Raw genomic sequence first — 11,385 nt, 5'->3', positions numbered from 1 at the left:
TCCCCTTTACAGACTTTTATTGTGGACACTCGACACATTGGACATTCATTGAAGAAACGCTTTTATGTAAACCTTTAACTTGTGACAATTTTATCTGTAATATTTCTTAAAAGATTTTTTTTTAATCGTTTAAGCTTGGTTTTTTACAGATTACATTATTTATCATTGTTTTGTCACTTTTATAACTTAAAATTGTATGCCTTAAACATTTGAAGGTTTATGTAAAACGTCTGATATAAGTGTCAATAAAAAAATTTTCAAAAGAAAAAAATCTGTTCTTATCAGTTTAATATCTGATACGTCCCCTACCCGGGGACCATATATTAAATTGCTTTTTGGAACGGGGAGATGGAAAAGGGGCTTGCCCCGTCCACTCCACGCATCGACCTGGTATTGCAGCACTTCCAGGAACGGTGAACCCCCATCCCTCAACGTGTTGAAAACAGACCACGTAGGCTGTGTCTCTAATGTGCCCTCGCCTTGATTTCTTGTTTTCGCCATGCTAGCGTGCAAATTGCGTATGTGTTGACTGAGCCCCTCTACCAGGTGCGCATTTCTAATAGTCATGCGCTATGGCATCATTTACACACTTGCCCAACTTCTCTTTTTGGAACTTTGGCCGTGTTTGAACTTTTCGCCACTGTCTGGCACTTTCCTTTTGAGGACCTGTTACATGCATCTCACTGTAAAATGAATTGAACCGGTACCTGTTGAGTGAGACCACTAGCTGCCAGTTCAGTCAGATGAATAGATCCATTCCCCCAACGTGAAAATCCACTCTGCATAATTTCTGCCGCTGTTTGCCACAGTCGGGTCTGTGCCGATATGTCAAAAGAAAGGCAAACACTCTTCATATGGTTGCGCCTTTATTTATAATATTATTTTCTTCTTTCCTTTAGTTTCAAACAGAGAAGCATGCGGATATATTTTTAACAAAGTGTTGTTCACACTCCAGACCAATAGGTGGCAGCAGCGGGCGGATCACGCCGTGTCTCTAATGTGAGGAGACAGGCCTGTTTTTTAGTCTTTCCGCTGACTTTTTTCTTTTAAATGCAGATCAAACAACACTTGATTGCAGTGTCATTTATCTTTGTCTGGTGTGAACTCACTTAGGTTTTTGCCTCATTTATTGGCGATCAGTGGACAGCCTGGCCATGTTAGCTTAGCTTTTACTATGGATATACAGCATGGCGTGATGAGATATGTGCCCATTTCTCTCAAGTAAAATGTGAACAAGTTTTGTTCAGTCTCACTACAAAAGTGTCTCTTGTATATTAGCGTCCTGTAGATTATCAGAGCCTTTATAGTGTGTGGTTCTGGACTGGTCATTGCTATACATTGCCAGCACCATCACCTATCATCGTATGACCGTGAATGAGGCCCCTGTGTGTGAGGTGTACAAGTCATACTTACCTGGCAGGGGAGATACCATGATCAAGAAGGTGGTTCACCCAGGGCGAGGCTCGGTCATTGCACTCCGATTGAGCTGACTTCTGCGAATTCCCCAAATGTGGGAATCTCGACTGCATAATTTCTGGTAGTGGGGGACTGTGTTCGCGCTCTCTCCTGATGTGCTTGTTTAATGCAACCAACAGCTGTAGAAGCATATGGCACTAGAGAACTGTGTGCATCAAACGCCATTTCACGCTCAATCACAGGCTTTGCCCTTGCCCGTTGTGTCAGTGCAAATCGGTACCGCATCACTTCACATCTGTGCCACTACTGAAGAAGCAAAACAAGCTCCTATGATATTGTTATATCCTCACACTCAGTCATTTAGAATAATATGTGGGTTGCAACTGATGCCCCCGCCCACCGTATTAAAAGTGGGGCATTTTTCAGTGAAACGTGTCAAGTCACAGTGGCAGCGGCTCTCCGTTGTTAATATAAAGACAGTCAACGAGTAGAGACAAATCTTAAATTGTTTACTTTAGTTTGCAGATATTTATGATGGATGCACTGTATGTTTTGAAATCTTCTGAAGGTTGACAACATGCCGAAAAAAACACAGCAGATTACGACCAGTCGGCGCGAGAGACCGTGCTGTGACTCCCTCCTTTTCCGCTGACCCATTGGCAGTATCACTTTTCGGCCCGCGTTAACTCCCATAACCTTTTGTAATAAAAGTCTGCGATCGGATGCATATTTGTGTTTCCCATCAGTCATAAAACATAGAACTTCGCGTTCACAGTCTGCCGTGTGTTTTTGTAGCGATCGAAATCATATTGAACCCGCGAGCTAGAGTCACAGTGACGAGACTGAGTCTCCCACTTCACTCAGCAGTCAGTATCGCTTCTCGGCCTTTTGGCTAAGATCAAGTGTAGTATCTGTTCTTATCAGTTTAATATCTGATACGTCCCCTACCCGGGGACCATATATTAAATTGCTTTTTGGAACAGGGAGATGGAAAAGGGGCTTGCCCCGTCCACTCCACGCATCGACCTGGTATTGCTGCACTTCCAGGAACGGTGCACCCCCATCCCTCAACGTGTTGAAAACAGACCATGTAGGCTGTGTCTCTAATGTGCCCTCGCCTTGATTTCTTGTTTTCGCCATGCTAGCGTGCAAATTGCGTATGTGTTGACTGAGCCCCTCTACCAGGTGCGCATTTCTAATAGTCATGCGCTATGGCATGATTTACACACTTGCCCAACTTCTCTTTTTGGAACTTTGGCCTTGTTTGAACTTTTCGCCACTGTCTGGCACTTTCCTTTTGAGGACCTGTTACATGCATCTCACTGTAAAATGAATTGAACCGGTACCTGTTGAGTGAGACCACTAGCTGCCAGTTCAGTCAGATGAATAGATCCATTCCCCCAACGTGAAAATCCACTCTGCATAATTTCTGCCGCTGTTTGCCACAGTCGGGTCTGTGCCGATATGTCAAAAGAAAGGCAAACACTCTTCATATGGTTGCGCTTTTATTTATAATATTATTTTCTTCTTTCCTTTAGTTTCAAACAGAGAAGCATGTGGATATATTTTTAACAAAGTGTTGTTCACACTCCAGACCAATAGGTGGCAGCAGCGGGCGGATCACGCCGTGTCTCTAATGTGAGGAGACAGGCCTGTTTTTTAGTCTTTCCGCTGACTTTTTTCTTTTAAATGCAGATCAAACAACACTTGATTGCAGTGTCATTTATCTTTGTCTGGTGTGAACTCACTTAGGTTTTTGCCTCATTTATTGGCGATCAGTGGACAGCCTGGCCATGTTAGCTTAGCTTTTACTATGGATATACAGCATGGCGTGATGAGATATGTGCCCATTTCTCTCAAGTAAAATGTGAACAAGTTTTGTTCAGTCTCACTACAAAAGTGTCTCTTGTATATTAGCGTCCTGTAGATTATCAGAGCCTTTATAGTGTGTGGTTCTGGACTGGTCATTGCTATACATTGCCAGCACCATCACCTATCATCGTATGACCGTGAATGAGGCCCCTGTGTGTGAGGTGTACAAGTCATATTTACCTGGCAGGGGAGATACCATGATCAAGAAGGTGGTTCACCCAGGGCGAGGCTCGGTCATTGCACTCCGATTGAGCTGACCTCTGCGAATTCCCCAAATGTGGGAATCTCGACTGTATAGTTTCTGGTAGTGGGGGAATGTGTTCGCGCTCTCCCCTGATGTGCTTGTTTAATGCAACCAACAGCTGTAGCAGCAGATGGCACTAGAGAACCACGTGCATCAAACGCCATTTCACGCTCAATCACAGGCTTTGCCCTTGCCCGTTGTGTCAGTGCAAATCGGTACCGCATCACTTCACATCTGTGCCACTACTGAAGAAGCAAAAGAAGCTCCTATGATATTGTTATATCCTCACACTCAGTCATTTAGAATAATATGTGGGTTGCAACTGATGCCCCCGCCCACCGTATTAAAAGTGGCGCATTTTTCAGTGAAACGTGTCAATTCACAGTGGCAGCGGCTCTCTGTTGTTAATATAAAGACAGTCAACGAGTAGAGACAAATCTTAAATTGTTTACTTTAGTTTGCAGATATTTATGATGGATGCACTGTATGTTTTGAAATCTTCTGAAGGTTGACAACATGCCGAAGAAAAAACAGCAGATTACGACCAGTCGGCGCGAGAGACCGTGCTGTGACTCCCTCCTTTTCCGCTGACCCACTGGCAGTATCACTTTTCGGCCCGCGTTAACTCCCATAACCTTTTGTAATAAAAGTCTGCGATCGGATGCATATTTGTGTTGCCCATCAGTCATAAAACATAGAACTTCGCGTTCACAGTCTGCCGTGTGTTTTTGTAGCGATCGAAATCATATTGAACCCGCGAGCTAGAGTCACAATGACGAGACTGAGTCTCCCACTTCACTCAGCAGTCAGTATCGCTTCTCGGCCTTTTGGCTAAGATCAAGTGTAGTATCTGTTCTTATCAGTTTAATATCTGATACGTCCCCTACCCGGGGACCATATATTAAATTGCTTTTTGGAACAGGGAGATGGAAAAGGGGCTTGCCCCGTCCACTCCACGCATCGACCTGGTATTGCAGCACTTCCAGGAACGGTGCACCCCCATCCCTCAACGTGTTGAAAACAGACCATGTAGGCTGTGTCTCTAATGTGCCCTCGCCTTGATTTCTTGTTTTCGCCATGCTAGCGTGCAAATTGCGTATGTGTTGACTGAGCCCCTCTACCAGGTGCGCATTTCTAATAGTCATGTGCTATGGCATCATTTACACACTTGCCCAACTTCTCTTTTTGGAACTTTGGCCGTGTTTGAACTTTTCGCCACTGTCTGGCACTTTCCTTTTGAGGACCTGTTACATGCATCTCACTGTAAAATGAATTGAACCGGTACCTGTTGAGTGAGACCACTAGCTGCCAGTTCAGTCAGATGAATAGATCCATTCCCCCAACGTGAAAATCCACTCTGCATAATTTCTGCCGCTGTTTGCCACAGTCGGGTCTGTGCCGATATGTCAAAAGAAAGGCAAACACTCTTCATATGGTTGCGCTTTTATTTATAATATTATTTTCTTCTTTCCTTTAGTTTCAAACAGAGAGGCATGTGGATATATTTTTAACAAAGTGTTGTTCACACTCCAGACCAATAGGTGGCAGCAGCGGACGGATCACGCCGTGTCTCTAATGTGAGGAGACAGGCCTGTTTTTTAGTCTTTCCGCTGACTTTTTTCTTTTAAATGCAGATCAAACAACACTTGATTGCAGTGTCATTTATCTTTGTCTGGTGTGAACTCACTTAGGTTTTTGCCTCATTTATTGGCGATCAGTGGACAGCCTGGCCATGTTAGCTTAGCTTTTACTATGGATATACAGCATGGCGTGATGAGATATGTGCCCATTTCTCTCAAGTAAAATGTGAACAAGTTTTGTTCAGTCTCACTACAAAAGTGTCTCTTGTATATTAGCGTCCTGTAGATTATCAGAGCCTTTATAGTGTGTGGTTCTGGACTGGTCATTGCTATACATTGCCAGCACCATCACCTATCATCGTATGACCGTGAATGAGGCCCCTGTGTGTGAGGTGTACAAGTCATACTTACCTGGCAGGGGAGATACCATGATCAAGAAGGTGGTTCACCCAGGGTGAGGCTCGATCATTGCACTCTGATTGAGCTGACCTCTGCCAATTCCCCAAATGTGGGAATCTGGACCGCATAATTTCTGGTAGTGGGGGACTGCGTTCGCGCTCTCCCCTGATGTGCTTGTTTAATGCAACCAACAGCTGTGGCAGCATATGGCACTAGAGAACCGCATGCATCAAACGCCATTTCACGCTCAATCACAGGCTTTGCCCTTGCCCGTTGTGTCAGTGCAAGTCGGTACCGCATCACTTCAACATCTGTGCCACTACTGAAGAAGCAAAACAAGCTCCTATGATATTGTTATATCCTCACACTCAGTCATTTAGAATAATATGTGGGTTGCAACTGATGCCCCCGCCCACCGTATTAAAAGTGGGGCATTTTTCAGTGAAACGCGTCAAGTCACAGTGGCAGCGGCTCTCCGTTGTTAATATAAAGACAGTCAACGAGTAGAGACAAATCTTAAATTGTTTACTTTAGTTTGCAGATATTTATGATGGATGCACTCTATGTTTTGAAATCTTCTGAAGGTTGACAACATGCCGAAAAAAACACAGCAGATTACGACCAGTCGGCGCGAGAGACCGTGCTGTGACTCCCTCCTTTTCCGCTGACCCATTGGCAGTATCACTTTTCGGCCCGCGTTAACTCCCATAACCTTTTGTAATAAAAGTCTGCGATCGGATGCATATTTGTGTTGCCCATCAGTCATAAAACATCGAACTTCACGTTCACAGTCTGCCGTGTGTTTTTGTAGCGATCGAAATCATATTGAACCCGCGAGCTAGAGTCTCAATGAGGAGACTGAGTCTCCCACTTCACTCAGCAGTCAGTATCGCTTCTCGGCCTTTTGGCTAAGATCAAGTGTAGTATCTGTTCTTATCAGTTTAATATCCGATACGTCCCCTACCTGGGGACCATATATTAAATTGCTTTTTGGAAGAGGGAGATGGAAAAGGGGCTTGCCCCGTCCACTCCACGCATCGACCTGGTATTGCAGCACTTCCAGAAACGGTGCACCCCCCTCCCTCAACGTGTTGAAAACAGACCACGTAGGACGTGTCTCTAATGTGCCCTCGCCTTGATTTCTTGTTTTCGCCATGCTAGCGTGCAAATTGCGTATGTGTTGACTGAGCCCCTCTACCAGGTGCGCATTTCTAATAGTCATGCGCTATGGCATCATTTACACACTTGCCCAACTTCTCTTTTTGGAACTTTGGCCGTGTTTGAACTTTTCGCCACTGTCTGGCACTTTTGAGGACCTGTTACATGCATCTCACTGTAAAATGAATTGAACCGGTACCTGTTGAGTGAGACCACTAGCTGCCAGTTCAGTCAGATGAATAGATCCATTCCCCCAACGTGAAAATCCACTCTGCATAATTTCTGCCGCTGTTTGCCACAGTCGGGTCTGTGCCGATATGTCAAAAGAAAGGCAAACACTCTTCATATGGTTGCGCTTTTATTTATAATATTATTTTCTTCTTTCCTTTAGTTTCAAACAGAGAAGCATGTGGATATATTTTTAACAAAGTGTTGTTCACACTCCAGACCAATAGGTGGCAGCAGCGGGCGGATCACGCCGTGTCTCTAATGTGAGGAGACAGGCCTGTTTTTTAGTCTTTCCGCTGACTTTTTTCTTTTAAATGCAGATCAAACAACACTTGATTGCAGTGTCATTTATCTTTGTCTGGTGTGAACTCACTTAGGTTTTTGCCTCATTTATTGGCGATCAATGGACAGCCTGGCCATGTTAGCTTAGCTTTTACTATGGATATACAGCATGGCGTGATGAGATATGTGCCCATTTCTCTCAAGTAAAATGTGAACAAGTTTTGTTCAGTCTCACTACAAAAGTGTCTCTTGTATATTAGCGTCCTGTAGATTATCAGAGCCTTTATAGTGTGTGGTTCTGGACTGGTCATTGCTATACATTGCCAGCACCATCACCTATCATCGTATGACCGTGAATGAGGCCCCTGTGTGTGAGGTGTCCAAGTCATACTTACCTGGCAGGGGAGATACCATGATCAAGAAGGTGGTTCACCCAGGGCGAGGCTCGGTCACTGCACTCCGATTGAGCTGACCTCTGCGAATTCCCCAAATGTGGGAATCTGCACTGCATAATTTCTGGTAGTGGGGGACTGCGTTTCCACTCTCCCCTGATGTGCTTGTTTAATGCAACCAACAGCTGTAGCAGCATATGGCACTAGAGAACCGCGTGCATCAAACGCCATTTCACGCTCAATCACAGGCTTTGCCCTTGCCCGTTGTGTCAGTGCAAGTCGGTACCGCATCACTTCACATCTGTGCCACTACTGAAGAAGCAAAACAAGCTCCTATGATATTGTTATATCCTCACACTCAGTCATTTAGAATAATATGTGGGTTGCAACTGATGCCCCCGCCCACCGTATTAAAAGTGGGGCATTTTTCAGTGAAACGTGTCAAGTCACAGTGGCAGCGGCTCTCCGTTGTTAATATAAAGACAGTCAACGAGTAGAGACAAATCTTAAATTGTTTACTTTAGTTTGCAGATATTTATGATGGATGCACTCTATGTTTTGAAATCTTCTGAAGGTTGACAACATGCCGAAAAAAACACAGCAGATTACGACCAGTCGGCGCGAGAGACCGTGCTGTGACTCCCTCCTTTTCCGCTGACCCATTGGCAGTATCACTTTTCGGCCCGCGTTAACTCCCATAACCTTTTGTAATAAAAGTCTGCGATCGGATGCATATTTGTGTTGCCCATCAGTCATAAAACATCGAACTTCACGTTCACAGTCTGCCGTGTGTTTTTGTAGCGATCGAAATCATATTGAACCCGCGAGCTAGAGTCTCAATGAGGAGACTGAGTCTCCCACTTCACTCAGCAGTCAGTATCGCTTCTCGGCCTTTTGGCTAAGATCAAGTGTAGTATCTGTTCTTATCAGTTTAATATCTGATACGTCCCCTACCCGGGGACCATATATTAAATTGCTTTTTGGAAGAGGGAGATGGAAAAGGGGCTTGCCCCGTCCACTCCACGCATCGACCTGGTATTGCAGCACTTCCAGAAACGGTGCACCCCCCTCCCTCAACGTGTTGAAAACAGACCACGTAGGACGTGTCTCTAATGTGCCCTCGCCTTGATTTCTTGTTTTCGCCATGCTAGCGTGCAAATTGCGTATGTGTTGACTGAGCCCCTCTACCAGGTGCGCATTTCTAATAGTCATGTGCTATGGCATCATTTACACACTTGCCCAACTTCTCTTTTTGGAACTTTGGCCGTGTTTGAACTTTTCGCCACTGTCTGGCACTTTCCTTTTGAGGACCTGTTACATGCATCTCACTGTAAAATGAATTGAACCGGTACCTGTTGAGTGAGACCACTAGCTGCCAGTTCAGTCAGATGAATAGATCCATTCCCCCAACGTGAAAATCCACTCTGCATAATTTCTGCCGCTGTTTGCCACAGTCGGGTCTGTGCCGATATGTCAAAAGAAAGGCAAACACTCTTCATATGGTTGCGCTTTTATTTATAATATTATTTTCTTCTTTCCTTTAGTTTCAAACAGAGAAGCATGTGGATATATTTTTAACAAAGTGTTGTTCACACTCCAGACCAATAGGTGGCAGCAGCGGGCGGATCACGCCGTGTCTCTAATGTGAGGAGACAGGCCTGTTTTTTAGTCTTTCCGCTGACTTTTTTCTTTTAAATGCAGATCAAACAACACTTGATTGCAGTGTCATTTATCTTTGTCTGGTGTGAACTCACTTAGGTTTTTGCCTCATTTATTGGCGATCAATGGACAGCCTGGCCATGTTAGCTTAGCTTTTACTATGGATATACAGCATGGCGTGATGAGATATGTGCCCATTTCTCTCAAGTAAAATGTGAACAAGTTTTGTTCAGTCTCACTACAAAAGTGTCTCTTGTATATTAGCGTCCTGTAGATTATCAGAGCCTTTATAGTGTGTGGTTCTGGACTGGTCATTGCTATACATTGCCAGCACCATCACCTATCATCGTATGACCGTGAATGAGGCCCCTGTGTGTGAGGTGTACAAGTCATACTTACCTGGCAGGGGAGATACCATGATCAAGAAGGTGGTTCACCCAGGGCGAGGCTCGGTCACTGCACTCCGATTGAGCTGACCTCTGCGAATTCCCCAAATGTGGGAATCTCGACTGCATAATTTCTGGTAGTGGGGGACTGCGTTCGCGCTCTCCCCTGATGTGCTTGTTTAATGCAACCAACAGCTGTGGCAGCATATGGCACTAGAGAACCGCGTGCATCAAACGCCATTTCACGCTCAATCACAGGCTTTGCCCTTGCCCGTTGTGTCAGTGCAAGTCGGTACCGCATCACTTCACATCTGTGCCACTACTGAAGAAGCAAAACAAGCTCCTATGATATTGTTATATCCTCACACTCAGTCATTTAGAATAATATGTGGGTTGCAACTGATGCCCCCGCCCACCGTATTAAAAGTGGGGCATTTTTCAGTGAAACGCGTCAAGTCACAGTGGCAGCGGCTCTCCGTTGTTAATATAAAGACAGTCAACGAGTAGAGACAAATCTTAAATTGTTTACTTTAGTTTGCAGATATTTATGATGGATGCACTCTATGTTTTGAAATCTTCTGAAGGTTGACAACATGCCGAAAAAAACACAGCAGATTACGACCAGTCGGCGCGAGAGACCGTGCTGTGACTCCCTCCTTTTCCGCTGACCCATTGGCAGTATCACTTTTCGGCCCGCGTTAACTCCCATAACCTTTTGTAATAAAAGTCTGCGATCGGATGCATATTTGTGTTGCCCATCAGTCATAAAACATCGAACTTCACGTTCACAGTCTGCCGTGTGTTTTTGTAGCGATCGAAATCATATTGAACCCGCGAGCTAGAGTCACAATGAGGAGACTGAGTCTCCCACTTCACTCAGCAGTCAGTATCGCTTCTCGGCCTTTTGGCTAAAATCAAGTGTAGTATCTGTTCTTATCAGTTTAATATCTGATACGTCCCCTACCCGGGGACCATATATTAAATTGCTTTTTGGAAGAGGGAGATGGAAAAGGGGCTTGCCCCGTCCACTCCACGCATCGACCTGGTATTGCAGCACTTCCAGAAACGGTGCACCCCCCTCCCTCAACGTGTTGAAAACAGACCACGTAGGACGTGTCTCTAATGTGCCCTCGCCTTGATTTCTTGTTTTCGCCATGCTAGCGTGCAAATTGCGTATGTGTTGACTGAGCCCCTCTACCAGGTGCGCATTTCTAATAGTCATGCGCTATGGCATCATTTACACACTTGCCCAACTTCTCTTTTTGGAACTTTGGCCGTGTTTGAACTTTTCGCCACTGTCTGGCACTTTCCTTTTGAGGACCTGTTACATGCATCTCACTGTAAAATGAATTGAACCGGTACCTGTTGAGTGAGACCACTAGCTGCCAGTTCAGTCAGATGAATAGATCCATTCCCCCAACGTGAAAATCCACTCTGCATAATTTCTGCCGCTGTTTGCCACAGTCGGGTCTGTGCCGATATGTCAAAAGAAAGGCAAACACTCTTCATATGGTTGCGCTTTTATTTATAATATTATTTTCTTCTTTCCTTTAGTTTCAAACAGAGAAGCATGTGGATATATTTTTAACAAAGTGTTGTTCACACTCCAGACCAATAGGTGGCAGCAGCGGGCGGATCACGCCGTGTCTCTAATGTGAGGAGACAGGCCTGTTTTTTAGTCTTTCCGCTGACTTTTTTCTTTTAAATGCAGATCAAACAACACTTGATTGCAGTGTCATTTATCTTTGTCTGGTGTGAACTCACTTAGG

At 44.8% G+C, this 11,385-nt stretch overlaps 10 non-coding genes and 1 pseudogene across 10 annotated transcripts; all 11 read left to right on the top strand.

Annotated features, from left to right (window-relative positions):
- Positions 1-245: 245 nt before the first annotated feature.
- On the top strand, positions 246-424 carry LOC144462902 (U2 spliceosomal RNA; annotated as a pseudogene).
- Positions 425-1,405: 981 nt separating this feature from the next.
- On the top strand, positions 1,406-1,569 carry LOC144463074 (U1 spliceosomal RNA). Its single transcript, XR_013491216.1, has one exon. It is a non-coding gene; the product is annotated as a U1 spliceosomal RNA (small nuclear RNA).
- Positions 1,570-2,288: 719 nt separating this feature from the next.
- On the top strand, positions 2,289-2,479 carry LOC144463157 (U2 spliceosomal RNA). The gene has a single exon (XR_013491297.1). It is a non-coding gene; the product is annotated as a U2 spliceosomal RNA (small nuclear RNA).
- A 981-nt stretch (positions 2,480-3,460) lies between these two features.
- Positions 3,461-3,624, top strand: LOC144463101 (U1 spliceosomal RNA). Its single transcript, XR_013491243.1, has one exon. It is a non-coding gene; the product is annotated as a U1 spliceosomal RNA (small nuclear RNA).
- Positions 3,625-4,343: 719 nt separating this feature from the next.
- LOC144463154 (U2 spliceosomal RNA) lies at positions 4,344-4,534 on the top strand. The gene has a single exon (XR_013491294.1). It is a non-coding gene; the product is annotated as a U2 spliceosomal RNA (small nuclear RNA).
- Positions 4,535-5,515: 981 nt separating this feature from the next.
- Positions 5,516-5,679, top strand: LOC144463020 (U1 spliceosomal RNA). Its single transcript, XR_013491162.1, has one exon. It is a non-coding gene; the product is annotated as a U1 spliceosomal RNA (small nuclear RNA).
- Positions 5,680-6,399: 720 nt separating this feature from the next.
- Positions 6,400-6,590, top strand: LOC144463314 (U2 spliceosomal RNA). Its single transcript, XR_013491456.1, has one exon. It is a non-coding gene; the product is annotated as a U2 spliceosomal RNA (small nuclear RNA).
- A 976-nt stretch (positions 6,591-7,566) lies between these two features.
- LOC144463148 (U1 spliceosomal RNA) lies at positions 7,567-7,730 on the top strand. The gene has a single exon (XR_013491290.1). It is a non-coding gene; the product is annotated as a U1 spliceosomal RNA (small nuclear RNA).
- A 719-nt stretch (positions 7,731-8,449) lies between these two features.
- LOC144463239 (U2 spliceosomal RNA) lies at positions 8,450-8,640 on the top strand. The gene has a single exon (XR_013491380.1). It is a non-coding gene; the product is annotated as a U2 spliceosomal RNA (small nuclear RNA).
- A 981-nt stretch (positions 8,641-9,621) lies between these two features.
- LOC144463399 (U1 spliceosomal RNA) lies at positions 9,622-9,785 on the top strand. Its single transcript, XR_013491541.1, has one exon. It is a non-coding gene; the product is annotated as a U1 spliceosomal RNA (small nuclear RNA).
- Positions 9,786-10,504: 719 nt separating this feature from the next.
- LOC144463358 (U2 spliceosomal RNA) lies at positions 10,505-10,695 on the top strand. The gene has a single exon (XR_013491499.1). It is a non-coding gene; the product is annotated as a U2 spliceosomal RNA (small nuclear RNA).
- Positions 10,696-11,385: the final 690 nt, after the last annotated feature.

The sequence above is a fragment of the Epinephelus lanceolatus genome, chromosome 4, assembly GCF_041903045.1.
Source record: "Epinephelus lanceolatus isolate andai-2023 chromosome 4, ASM4190304v1, whole genome shotgun sequence".
NCBI lineage: Eukaryota > Metazoa > Chordata > Actinopteri > Perciformes > Serranidae > Epinephelus > Epinephelus lanceolatus.
This window is presented reverse-complemented; position numbering and strand designations above follow the sequence as displayed.